This window comes from Cynocephalus volans, chromosome X, assembly GCF_027409185.1.
Source record: "Cynocephalus volans isolate mCynVol1 chromosome X, mCynVol1.pri, whole genome shotgun sequence".
Classification (NCBI taxonomy): domain Eukaryota; kingdom Metazoa; phylum Chordata; class Mammalia; order Dermoptera; family Cynocephalidae; genus Cynocephalus; species Cynocephalus volans.
In genome coordinates this window covers 161,305,227-161,317,368 of record NC_084478.1, presented here as the reverse complement: position 1 = coordinate 161,317,368, position 12,142 = coordinate 161,305,227, and the positions used below count along the sequence as shown (strand labels likewise).

Here is a 12,142-nt window from a genome sequence, read left to right as displayed (position 1 = left end):
TTCCCACACCATGGGGCATGTAGATGAATGAGTGATAGTTCCTACCCTGAGGAGCTTGCCATATATTATGTACAGCTCACATGTCCTTTGCACCAAACAATTAAACCCTAAATTCTTTGAGTTGCTCATGGTGAGAATGCAGAATTCAGTGAAATCAAACAAAAAGTACCATGACACTGATCAGCATTCAATTTCTAGAAGGACCCAAATAGGAAGTAAAATTTTCTCCAGGAGGGGTTTAAGACACCCTCTATGTTGCCATATTGCTCTGAGAACATAGATAAATAGAAATAACATATCTTATAGAGCAAGCACATACTATATAGGCTAACAACAGAATACCACAGCATCATGAAGCAATTCCCATAAATTAATAGAGCAGGAAACCAGTATTTTGCATGGTTAACTGAGTCAATGGTGCTGAGAAGACACATAGGAACACTAAGGATTGCTTTTTGGATTTATTAATGTTACTACTGCTGCTGCTGCCACTACTACTACCACTACTGGTACTAGCAATAGATAACATTTATGGAGTATATAATCTGTTTCAGGCACTTTTCTGAGAATTCCATTTATACTATATCATCCAATCTCCCAAACAAATCTGTGAAGCAGATATTTTAATTTTATTATTGAAAAAGCTAAAGCTTGGAGGTAAACTAACTCATCCAAGGTAAGTGTTATAGCCAATAATCAGAGGCTAGACATTGGTGACCTGGACAAAAATGATTTGATGGAGTAGTAGGAATCTGAGACAGATTGGAATGGGTTAAAGAGTGAATATACAGGAGAAAATACTGACAAAAAATAGTGACAATACATTTGGAGAGATTTTTTTGTATAGATTGTTTTTAATTAAAGAAGGAAATCTCCACTGTAATGAGAAGGAAGAAGGAAAAGACTGGTGCAGATATAAGAAGGTTTGTAACATTTGACAGGCAAAAACTGAGAGACATTTTGTCTGATCACATCTATTTTCCTTGTGAAGGAAGACACAAGATCATCCTACACAGAGAAAAGGGAACACGGGGTCACAGCTTTGGAAAAGAGCGATCGTGCTTGAAATAGACCTTGTAGAGAGTAGAAAAGTCAGTTAAGAAGAACATAATAGAAATGCTTGGCAGTGTTGAAGATTGATTTATTTAAGGTTTGTGACCAGGAATTTATAGTTATATGAACTTACACTATTTTAGGATTTACTCCTGCAGCTCAGGTATTCTTCATTGCAGGGAGAGAAAAGGTGGATATTTGAGGTTAGCTCTTGTTGGGTTTTGCCAGGGAACTGCAATGAAAGACAGATGGGTAAGGGAGATTATGACAATGGCTGTAGTGTTACTGATGTGATAGAATGTGGAATCTAAGCTGGGTAAAGAGGGCAGTAAAGAAAGTCGAGGGACAATTAATAGGTAGAAAGCAGAGAAGTCGATGGACTGACTGTCACAAGGAGTGGGGGGCTAATTTAACACTCACAATGGGGATGCTTTACAGTAACTGGAAGGGATAGAATGATGTATTTGAATCCATGCTTTCAGGGGCAGCATAGTTTCAGGTAATGACAGAGTCCACAGTGTGAATGTGGAGATGGGTAGATGAGCTGAAATGGAGAAGAAAGCTTAAATCTTTCTGGCTATAAAGTCTGATATAAAGTCTGGGAGTTTCCATTGTTTCTTTCATTATTTATTTAACTTGTAAAGTGAAATAATGCATGGTCTGTGGAGATAGTTTTGTCTTATTCTTGTAGGAAATTTAAAAAATCAAAAGGTAATATTGCCCTTCATGGTCAAGCCTTATGTTCTATGACCTAGGCAACTGATTCTAAGCTAGAGTAGTATATCTGCTCCCCCGCTACCAGGAAACTCTTTGGAAGCATGTTGCAGTGTTTGATTATTGTCACAAGGATTAAGGAGAACTACAGGCATTCAGTGAGTAGTGGACAGACAACCTAGATGTTCTGCCATGCTGCAACAGGCTTTTGCAAAAACAAAACTAATGCCATTTTCTGAACTGTTTTGGAATGTCTCATCAGACATTATTGTAGGCGTAAAAACTATTTATATATATCTGAGTTTGGAACTAAGCCTAATTTTACATAGAAAACCAAAGTATTTGTTACATGTTTTAATAACCATTAAGTTTTCCAGGAGATGAAAATTCCATGGAAAATGGAAGAAACCTGTCCTTAGTTTTGTTTGGAACTTTGTGAAGAGTTGTTCAAAATATCACAGATTTCAAGACTAATAGGAATTCTGCTAGAACTGTTTGAGGCACTTGTATCCCCAGATTAGTAAAAGGAAATTTTTACTTCAAAGTCTTTTCAATGGACATAAAAGTAAATATTATTAAATTAGCAGATATATGAATTGTAGCAATCTCATTGAACTTCTTCAGTAGTGGTTGTTTTAAGAATACTATTACTCTTATTGCAATGCATCAATTAGACCAATTAGACATCTTAGTTGTAAACGTTTTATATGGAAATTTTAAGTTAATTTTTGGGTTGGCTGTTGTTTTTCAATGTTATTCTGATCTTGTCCTTTGAGGTCAATTATAACCCTGCTAGAATTTCTTTTATTAGTTTTCTTTTCTAATAATCCTCTCTTACCCCACTGTCTATCGAAAGATATACTCTCCAAAGGTCTCTTTATGTATTAAAGTCTACAATGTATACCTTGACATGTGATAGAATTTCAAATTAGACATGTTTTTCTTGATACTTTAGATCTATCTGTCCATCTCATGATCCTTAAATATGGGGACAAGCTCATTTGTAGAAATAATGTTCTTGTTCCTTTTCTCATCTTGGAGTGTTTGATTTGTTTGGCATATTAATGCCATTACAAAAAAGGTTGTTTCTCCTTTTTCTCTTATCATACACAAATCTGTATAGCCCATTATTACTTAGTCTCACATGCTTTCACTCATTATTAATTTATTTTCTTTAATTTCTCCTTTTTTTAAAAAAGATTGAATCCTAATTAATTATACATATTTTTATGGTTCAACATTGATATATGCTGATCAAATCAATATTACTAGCATAGATATTGTTATAAATAGTACTTATTCTTTATGCCCCTTGTCCAATCTCTCTCCATCCCCCTGTCCCTTCCACTTTCACCTCTGATAACCCTAGATTTCTTCTCTTCTACTGAAAGAGTAATGGTTACTCTGTTGATTTGTTGCCTAGATGATCTGTCCAATGCTGAGAGGTGTGTTCAGGTCCCCCAATATTATCATAGAGCAGATGCTTCTTCTGTCATTCTGGAATGAGCTTTTTGGAGAGAGACATCCTCTTCTTTTCATTGGTCTCTGCTGGTGACTCTCCTTGTGTCAATGCACTCCAGTGACTGGCAGACCATCTGTGTGGTGGTTGTGGTGTCTAGCCACTTTTGTAGCAGCTGTGGTTATTGTAGTGGCTGTGGTGGGCCACTCACATGGAGGTGATGTTTTTGACATGCTCCTTGGTGCTGGTGGTGTGTCTGATTGTGGGGGTGTCTGGTCCCCAGATCCATACCTCAGGATGCTGGGCAGGCCCCAAGGAACTGGTGGTGTGCCTAGTTGTGGGAGGGGGTGTATGGTCCCTGGCTACATACCTCAGGTCCCCAGGTGGGCTCTGAGCCACTGTTGGTGTGCCTGGTTGTGGGAGGGGGATCCGGTCCCCAGATCCATACCTCAGGTCCCCAGGCAGGCCCTGAGGTGCTGGCAGTGTGCCTGCACCAGAGCTAATTTTTTGTCTTTGGCTTACTTCTAAAATGGGCCAACTTCCTGTGGGGACCAGCACTTGAGCCCTGTGGTTGAGCTAAATTGCTGCTTTGCTGATGATTCCCTAGGGAAGGCTTTTTATGCAGCTCTGGTTTTAATGGTTGACCTTATAGGTAGTTTCAGCTCTCCAGAGACCCAGTGCACCTGACTTGTGTAGAAACACTGATCTGGGCCTGAGTCTTTTCATCAAACTGCACCCATGTAATTCTATATTCCTGACCAGTCTCCTCTGAGTGGGCCTTCGCTGATTGGGGTGCAGATCAGCTGTCCTTGTTGTGCCCCAGTGTTCCCCCAGTGGGCCCATCTCCCCTACCACCTTTGCTGCAAACACTTCCTATGGGACGGGCCATGCACCAGTCCCTCAAGATGACTCATTGGCCTCTGAGTGTCTCCTTTTTTACAGTTGTTCTGGCTCCTCATTCCTATGTGGGTCTGTGGGAGCCCTATTAGTGGTCTTGCTGGCCTGGGGGCTACCAAGGCCCTCTTCTCTCTTGCTGCCTCCAAGCATCTTCAATCAAAGGGCACAGCTGTGGCTTCTGCTGGTTCCTGCTCTGTGCGCTCAGCAGCTCCAGCCTTATAGCAGCCATGGCCTGAAACCATCGGAGCAGTTTTTTCTTTATTTCATCATGGCTTCTCCCACCTTCATGCACTCCATAGGTCTCTCCTCATCTTCACTTGAGCTCTAGTGGCCCCAGCTTGGCTGTTGTTGCTTTTTTATAGTTGTAAATTGGTTAATTTGTGGGAGTGAATGACACTGGAGACTGTCTATTCTGCTGTCTTGACCAGAAGCTCAGTTTCTCCTTTGTGCTGGCATAATATTCTTTATCTTAATTATGTAAGTATGTAAATTTCACTAAGTGTGACTTAATTTCCAGGATAGTGAAATTGGTGTTACAAAATATTTGTTAGAAAAGAGAACACCAAGTTTGATGTTTTCAACACCAGTGGCTGGGCTGCTCTCCCAAATCTCCTTCTCCCAGATAAAAAATTTGTATGTCTCAGTGTTATATCCCTCAAGGAATCATGCTGAACTTGAGGAGAGGGAAACTAATGCTTGAACCACAGTGAGAAGTGGCCTAACCTGGGATACTCAGTGGATTCCATTAGGGTTTACAAATGGGTTTGGGTTTTATATGGGATGGATGGACATTATACGCTTGAGCTTGGGAGCACTGTGAAGTTCTGTGCTTAAGCTTGGCATGTAAAGAAGAGAACCACTCACATTTGAATTAAGTAGGCTGGTCATGAGCAGCCTGTCATGATAGACTGAAGAGTCTCCCAAAACACTGCTGAGATTGAATTTCCTATCAGTTGTAACAGATAGGGACTAAATTAGATTTATTTCATTTTCAAAAAGGAAAAAGTAAAATTTGCTAGCCCTGAAATGCGCTAGTGCAAATTTATACCAATTATAATTAAGTTTGATAATATTATTTTAGACATATTTTCATCAGAGGAATGTTGAGAAACCTTTGTTAAGAGAATACATTTTGCATGGGTCTATAACTTCATATTCCAAAGCAATAGTAGCTTCTTTTTGACCTTCTGTCCTATCCTTCCAGCACCTTTAGAATGAATATATTTTTATCTTTAAATTTCCACATCCACTAGCCTCTCTGTGTGAATACCCCTGGGGAACAACTCAGTGTGAGGTTCTACTTTGCAGAATGATTCACACATCTTGCTCCTGTTTGTACACTACAGAGGGCACGGTAATACTTCTGCTAAAAGAGGAGCTCCAAATTGTCAAACCCCAGCACTTTTGTGTGAAGCTGGTGTTTGTAAGAAAGCAGATTGAATTATTTAGGGTCAGACACCAGTTGGAGTAAATCACCAGGGAAGACCATGAGTGGCAGAGAGAAGCTATTTGGGTGTAAACGCTTGGGAAATAAGAAAACAGATCTTTCAGCTATGCTTCCTAAACAGAGCTTTTTGGAAATATTGCTTAGGAGTGATAGGATAGTGAATTAAAATGTCTGCACTTGTATTTCCCCCTGAATGACTGTTGCACAATGGGCTAATCTGAATGCTTTTGAGGAGAGTTCTGTATGGCTTATTTTCTACTCAACTGAAACCTCTCAAGCTCAAGACAAGATATTTCAGTTGTGTGACTTCATTGTGTGAGTTGTCACAAAATGAGGTGGGGAAGAAATATTGCTCTTTAAAAGTTAGTGAACCGTGGGGATTTTACATGGAATTGTAAAGAGTTCAAACTAGTCAAGGAAAGAAATGGCAGATGGACAACTTGAAGAGGGTTCCTTCCGGCAAGGCTTGAAAGACATAGGCATTGATCTCAAAGGCCTTTCCTTTCAGAGATGCACAGCCTAGGCCTTGGTAACTTCAACAGATGGTCAAGAAAATATCCGTATTATTACTCTGGGCTTTTTGCTGAATAAAGTTTCCACATCCATCCTCAAGACAAGTTTATAGCTAGCTCCACACAGCACATAAATCGTTTTGAAAAGACCCCAAATGTTTAAATTTAATCAAACAATTGGTAACTTTGAAAAGTAACTCATTAGCATCCCGTTGCCACGCAGAGCATTGGGTGAATTAAGTTGCTTGTTTTCAAACACCTGTTTGAAAATGTACTGTATGCAGACTAACTCAAATAAAAGAGAATTTTCATTTTCAGACACACAATCCTAGACATCTTTTAAAAACAAATAGTAATGTCCAAAGCATTTTATGTCACTTTGAGGATGACGTGCTTCTGGGTATCTTTTAGTAGCTATTTTGCAACTATTGCAAGAGTAAATTGTGGTCCAATAAAATGTATACTCTACCTGACTTCTCAGCAGCATTTGACTCCTGTTCACCTTCCATTTTGCAACTCTGTATTCCATTATCTACTGACCCACTAGCTTCCCACCTTAGCTCTAAGACTCTTCCTAATTAGATTCACTTGTGCATTCCAGTTTATTTGCCCATCCTGAAATCCTTGTTTATTCCCCTCAGTTCTGTCTGAGGCTTTCTTCCCTTCTCACTCTACACATTCTCTCTAGGCAATCTTATCCTCCACCAGTTGGTCTTCAATTTTCCTCTGTTTTTGTGCTGTCCACTGTGGTAGCCACTAGCCATGTATGGCTATTTAAATTTAAATTAATTAGAATAAAATAAAATTTAAAATTTAGTTCTTCACTCACACTAGCCACATTTCATGAGCTCAGTAGCTACATGTGGCCAGTAACTAGTGCAAATATAGACATTTGTATCATCACAGAGAGTTTTATTTATTAGAAAATTCTGCTTTTTATGCCATTGTATCCCAGATAAATCTCTAGTTCAGACATCTCTCTGGGGCCTCAAACTGGTAACAGCTTACTGGACATCTCCATTTGGATGTTCCATAGGCCTCACAAAGTATTTCCACGAAACTGCTCTTTTTCTGGAAATTAAACTGGAACCTGGAATGCAGAAATGAATAATCTCATCTTTATTCTTTGTAAACAGGATGGCCATCAAGAATTTTGACTGTTCACAGATGATTAATTTCAATACTGGTAGTTCTTTAAAATAAGGAAGACACCCAGTTATTTTGTGTTGCATTTGACAATTTCTAAATTGAATCATTCCTTGCAGTGACCTTGTAACTGGTACTATTCTCTCCCATTACCCCTGCCCCCAAATTAATTTCACACACTGAATGCAAAATGAGGTTAACAAAGCAATCTTTGTGATGGGAATTCCACAGATTGCTTAATTGACACTTCTAAATCTCTCATTTATTTGTATTTCCAAATCAACAGAATTAGACTACAAATTAATTCATTAGTTCAAACAATAGAAAATGAGGTCAGGATTATTAGGAGAAGAATAGACAAGGAGATGAATTGATCCACATTCAGATATACAGGTTGATCCCTGAAACTCAGAAAAAAGTAGGTCAACTTTTCCCCTCTCTCTTAATTACATGCCTACAAGCTTTCTCCTGTCAGGTCTGGAAATCTTGGGGCTTATTGCTACACAATGTAATTATGTTTCCATATCTGATCGCGTCCAATTTTGAAATGAAATAAACAGTAGGAACTAGTCACATTAGCAAGTGGAGCCACCAAATTACATTCATTAAGGCATTGTTCAATTATGGAGTGCAATCCTCCAGTGACCCCAGGAAAGGAAAAATTTAGTTTACAATTAAGGATCTCTGGTACTCAATAAATATACGCACCATTTTAAAATAATGCTTTATTTTCCCTTCTATCAAAGGGAATCTAGATCTGGAAAGGGCTTGAATAAAGAATAATTACACTTTGATGAAAAGAAGCTGAATTCACCTTGATATAAATCAGGTCAGTAATTATACACCCTAATGCAGTATAATGATCCTTTTGGATTTATAATTATCAACCTTCGGGAGAGTCTCAGTGTAATTCTAAAGTAACAGCAAGGTGACAAGCAATATTTCCCATTTCATTTTCCATAACATACAGTACAATTCTATACTGAATTGCAAGTATTTTTTTTATTGTAGTAATTTCTCATGCTTTTGAATTTTTTTTTCCTCTTTAGCCAAATATACAGCTCCCATTGTTAGTCTTAGCTTATCTTCTCACATTTGAATACATTGTTCTTCATGACTCTGAAGCAAACTCTCTCTTATCAGGCTAGCAAAGGCAAAATGTCTGTTGCCTCCCAAAGTATTCTTTCCAAAATTCTTTCTTCAGTGAGACCTTTTTCAGAGCTGCCAAGCATAAACAAGGAGGGATGACTTCAGCTGAATGACTAAAATGGCCAGAGAGGCCACTGTTATCCTTGTTCGACCTATGTCTGCATGTCTTCTACATTGGGTGACATAGATATTTGACTATTTTACTGGATTATAAAGTTACACAGCATACAATCTACATGGCAATGAGGGAGACTTGCACACATACATAGACGGAAAGACAGAGAGACAGAAAAAGAGGGAGAGGAGAAAGAATGAGAGGAAGTGCACATGCATGTGAAAAAAATGCTTTCACATACATTATGTGACCCTGAACCAAATATTTAACCTTCTGAGTGTCAGTTCCTTAATCTGTCAGAGTAGATATCTCATAGAGTTGTTGAGGATTAAATAAGATAAAGCTCTAAAGTATTTAATATAGTGCCTGCCACAGAGAAACCATTCAACAAACAATAGCAAACACCCTATTGATTGCTAAATAGCTGCACAGACATATAAGGCACATCGGCACACATAAATAGGTGAGCACACAGTATTACACATATGTTCTGCCCATTTGAATTATAAGAAATAAATATTGGGTAGATATTTATATTATGGGATATCTACCCAATAGTGTTGGGAAATCAGCGTTTGAGTTTTGATTCTGATAGTTAGTAGCTGGATGACCTTGGGAATGTCATTTAGCACGCAAACAGGCTTATGTATGTAACACTCTTTACGCATGTGTAAAACCTAAAGGTGTCACATCCTGTTTGTATCCTTTGCATTAGCAGAACCAGTTTCCAAGGAGTGCCCTCTCTATGTATGTATGTGTGGTTGAGAATACTCACCCAGGACTCTTTTCTCCAAAATGGCCTTTTGAATTGCATCTGGAACCTGAGCCAGTCTTACACTTGGAGTCTGACAATAGCGTCTGGCCCTGTGTGCATTCAGCTTTTACATTCTGCTTCTTGAGTGGCAACTGCCACAGTTGCATGCAGTGTCCAGGAGTATATCATCCCGGAGTCAGATAAAGGACCCATCTGGTCATTGGCTATGGAGATGAGAAGGCAGAGGTGCAGACTTCTCAATGACTCTTGCAGGGCACACCAATTATCAGGGATAAGAGGCACAATATTGAAATCATATTCTGCCCATAACCGTCTAGAACAAAAGCCTAGCACGCAGTACGTGACCAGTAAATATTTGTCAGAGAATTCCAGGCCATCTCAAGGTTTGTGACCCCAATACATCAAATGACTTGGAGTCAATTGACTCTCCATTCAGTCACAACACATACCATTTAATGGAGATTTTATGCCTCATTCCTGGGAAAATGACTTGTCTCACTTGTCTTTTTCTTCTTTGAGAGAAAACCTCCCTTTGTACTCTCAAGTGACCACATTTTCAAATCTCAGTGAAATCAGGTGGGAAGCACCTTCCGTATTTTCTTTCCCTGCCAGATTTTAGTTGCTGGTAGGGTTGCCATTTTGGATTGCTAAATGACCTTCTTATTCCCATTTCATGCCTGGCGCTTTGTCTCTTGTAGGTTCTACGGGACTGTCAGAACCTATTTCCTAACCTCGCCTACCTCTTCCTTTAGAACTTTTCAGCCAGGCTCTTTTTCCTGCTCTGTATTCTGTTCACTGCTCCTCCACCCTCACAGGCCTCAGCTGCAGCTGAAGAGTCCATGGGAAATAGGGAACTCAGTTCCATGACACATACATTTCAAGGAAAAATGCCCTCTCACTCCTGAATTTGTGGAGTTTTAAATATCAGAAGTTTGTCTATTAAAAATTTTCCCCAAAAATAAAAATGGATTTAATTGCAACAAAATATCTGTGTAATTAGAAGCCACACAAGTCATATTTGAGTGAACCTGCTTGGGTGGAGGGAATGCGCTGCTGCCAGTCACTATTGTATACATTTAGTTTTCTGGAAAAAAAAAAAAATCTTTGTAGATCAACTGGGAAAGAAACCCTATCTTCTGATACAGTTTTGGATTTTCTTTTCTGTTGAAGATTTTGCACTAAAAACATTTTAACAGACATGTATTAATAGCCAAAACATTTAGTGATTTCTTAAATGTTAATAAAGTTTTAACACGAAAAAAATAGATTTTCTGAGATAGCAACTGGCAGTGTGGGGATAGAAATAATGTATTCAGTAAATAAATTTCACACAGCACGACTAAGCCCTCCTACAAACTATTCAGATCAATATTTGATGAGAATGTATCAAAGCAAACTTATTGCTATGAGGAGCCACTGCTATCTTTTGATTGAAGTTAATGAAGCAGACATATTAGTGTAAAGCACTTGCTGGATGCATTCGAAATTTGTCGTAACCACCACTAGTGCTGCTAATGGAAGATGGTAATTACTGTCCACATAATTCTGAAATAATAAGGAAAATGGGCACTTTTTGGAATCATCATATTAAAATGCAGGCCCGATAACAGAAAAGTTTCTGGACATGTGCTGACTTGAATCAGTGAAGATGAAAGTGACAGAGTACCTTTATTCTTTACAATTGAAATCTCGCTTCTGTCGCAAGCTGTAAAGCTTTAAAAGGATGAGGAAGTCAGAAATGTTGCCAACGACACAGAGTAAAGAAGAGTGCAGGAAGTAAAGTGTGGTAACAGCAGAATTCGGCACATCCCCATTACTGTCAAAGGCACTGTAGCCATCGTGCAGCTTGAACCCTGCTCTTGCTTCATCCATGTAAGGGAAGACACCTGATTTGATTGGGTCTCTTGGATGCTTCCCTGGAGGCATATATAGATCACAGCATTGACAAGGACTTCCTAGGACTGAAGATGCTCAGGGCATTCATTTCCATCTCTGAATAAATCAGGGCAGAACTGGCAGCGCCAGACAGGTGTGACTTGCTCCCAGCACCAAGCCCAGGCCCAGCAGATTTGCAGTCGGTGCACTCTCCTGCCTGAAACATGAGAGAATGCTAAATGCGCTTCATGTGAAAGAAAAGATGAATGGTTCCTGGAAGCATATTGTCAGTCACGAGATAGGTTTCCCTCCCTTAAAAAAGAAGGAGATGCTTAAAAAAAAGGATCCTCGGACAGCATCAATAAAAAGGAGACAACCTGATAAGCAAACACAGTCTCCATGGACCAGGGCATGGGTGTACTTTCCCAGTCAATTTAAAATGTCTTGAAAGTAATTTGTACTTGTGGCTTGTCTGATCTGAAAAAAAGAAAATCCTTACAAACGATGGGCCTGCTAAGAATACGTAGGGGAAAGCAGTCTCTTTCAAGTGAGATGGCTGCTTGGGAAATACTGCACACATCCAACAAAAGTGCACTGGTTGTGCACTCAGGAAAGCTCTGACACAGGTTTTCTGAAACAAAGGGTTAAATCATGCAGCAATTTTCATAGCCCCTTGCACAGTCCTTTGCAGCGCAGAAAGCTCTTTCATACATATGCTCTCAATTCTCTGCCTAGCCACCCTGTGAGGAATGCAGGATGGGGATGATCATCCCCATTTTAGAAATGAAGAAAATGGGGCTTCAATGAGGCAAATGACTTGTCTAAGGGCAGACCTTCCGACTGCCAGCCCAGTGCTCTGTGCACTGCAGCACTCAGAGGTCTCTGCTCTGTGAGGCTGTGCTCCACACTGCTATTCTTGGCACCTCTGTGTCAGGGGAAGCTGTGTCCCCAGGTGAGCCCTGCCACCCAGCCCCAGTCCCCAGCAATCCTCTGATATGGC

The 12,142-nt window shown here is 39.5% G+C and overlaps 1 pseudogene; it reads right to left on the bottom strand.

Annotated features, from left to right (window-relative positions):
- The window catches only part of LOC134368501 (peptidyl-prolyl cis-trans isomerase FKBP1A-like), a 72,154-nt pseudogene extending 61,015 nt beyond the window's left edge, over positions 1-11,139 (bottom strand).
- Positions 11,140-12,142: the final 1,003 nt, after the last annotated feature.